The sequence below is a fragment of the Capra hircus genome, chromosome 3, assembly GCF_001704415.2.
Source record: "Capra hircus breed San Clemente chromosome 3, ASM170441v1, whole genome shotgun sequence".
NCBI lineage: Eukaryota > Metazoa > Chordata > Mammalia > Artiodactyla > Bovidae > Capra > Capra hircus.
In genome coordinates, this window is record NC_030810.1 from 108,897,097 (window position 1) to 108,899,244 (window position 2,148).

At 35.0% G+C, this 2,148-nt stretch overlaps 1 pseudogene; it reads left to right on the top strand.

The window, feature by feature from the left end:
* LOC102187176 lies at positions 513-1,753 on the top strand (annotated as a pseudogene).

Sequence of the window (2,148 nt, forward strand, 5' to 3'; positions counted from 1 at the left end):
AATGGGGACATACGTGCCTTTAAAATAAACGAAGTACAAAGATGTCAAAAACTGATTGCTTACATTTCCAAAATTATTTTTCTCAACTAATCAAGAAGCAGAGCTTCAGATGCTAATCTCCTGTGGTCAAGTGCACAAAAGTTTTGTGTGATATAGAATGAATCATATTTTCTGAATTCTAAGGCTTTATGAAATTTTCTGGCTAGAAATGTACTGTATTTTGCAAATAAACTTTCCTTGGTTTTCTCCATTTAGTTTGTTTAAGAACCTTTTGGAAAATATAAATTTTCTAGATTGGAGCACACAGAGGAACTAAGAGAGTGGTATATTCAGACAGGGCTTGGAAGATCCATGACCCACTCTGCCTCCTTGTACTACTTTGCTCTATACAGCTTTTCTATTTGTTTTCTTTAAAGATGTATCCTTTATAGCAAGCTAGTAGATGAAAAAATGTAAAAGTATCCTAGGGCTCATATTCAGTGAACAAAGATTAGAAAAACACAGCCAATATCATGTTATGCCCTGATCCAAAAAATCATCCATCCAAAGAACCAACAAAATATGGTGAACTCATTGCCTTAGGGTACAAAGACTGTCTCCCAAATGGTAATAAGGAAGCAGGAAAAGTCTATTTGCCTTGTTTTTAAGATATAAACAAATAGAGTGAAGCCCAGCACTGTAGTTATGGCTTATTCTCCTTAGGTTACAAAGGACATAAGCCACAAAAACCAGTATAGCGTAGCATGGGGTCCAGACAGCAGTAACTGAATATGCTCATGACAGCAACATTAATGTTTCAGATTGGTCAGTTCACTGAAAGTCTCATTAATTTTGTAATAACTGATATAGTTCCAGGAGTAAAAGTATTGGTAATTCTGACACACAGTCAGTGCAAAGCACTATATCAAGATTTGCTTTAAGAATTATATGTGAATATAATTTCCCTTTATATCACAGATATATGCTGCAGGATTTGACTCATCAAAAAACATCTTTCTGGGGAAGAAGAGTGGCATATTGAAGGAGTCAGATGGGCAGATGAATGGCTTGACCACTAATGGCTGTTTTGTTATGCATTCACATAATGGGTTCACAGAAGACTCTAGCACTGAAATATGGAGAGAAGTATCAATGTGTTGAAATGTATTCAGCTTTGTATAAAACCAAACTAGCTCAGCAGAGAGGAAAAATGGTGGAAATGGAAATCAATAAGCTATAAGATGTCTTGTTAATTCAACTCCGCAGTATAACATTGTTATGGCATACTCCAGAAGGCCTATTCTGCCTCCTGTAGTGAAAAATTCAGTTTTAAGGCAGAAAATCAATTCAGTGTTACCTCAGAACCCTATAGAATTCAAAACATTAGCATTTCCTAGTATGAAGAGGAAAGACATCAATGAAAACAGCCATGGGTATTTCTCAATTGTAGCCATGTGTGTTTTTACCATAATGGGGGAAACAGAAAAACATGAGGGAAAAGATTATAAATGCACATGTAAGTCTGTTGGTGTCTACATCCTTCTGTGGCTTGGATTTGAAGCTAGATTTTGTGTGGATCCTGGTCCTCCAACTTTTGTATGTAGCACCTGTGATTATAGGAGTTCAGAAAAAATAACCTCCAATGGTCCCCAGATCCCACTTCTTGGTTCTCATGTTTCTTATGCAGCCTGGCCCTTTTGAGTCTATTGATTGGTTGGAGAACATTGACATTATTCCCCAAGGACCTTTAACAGACAGTTTTCCAATATGTTAGGTTTCCAATCTGTTATCTACATCACATTTTCTCTGACTCTAGCTATTTGCATCAGGAAGAATAATTTGTAAAATTTTATAATAGATGGTAGCAATTTCCAAGCAAAAATATGAGAAACTCAGCAAAGAATTTTTGAAAGTACCAGACTTCTGAATTCTGAGTTTTGAAAATGTATTTTGACAAGAAAAGGCAAAATTAAATGGAAAAGTTAACCTGATGCCTTAATTTTAGTAATTGTACATTCTTCATTTTGAAAAATTGCTTTTTTTAAACTGAGGGTGCTACTGGTTCAAGCTGATTAGTTTGCAGTTTATTGTAAGCATTGTAAAATATAATATGTCTTAACTTTTTTCCCATTAATATTTATATTTATTGTGGAAGATGCCTTAGAAATG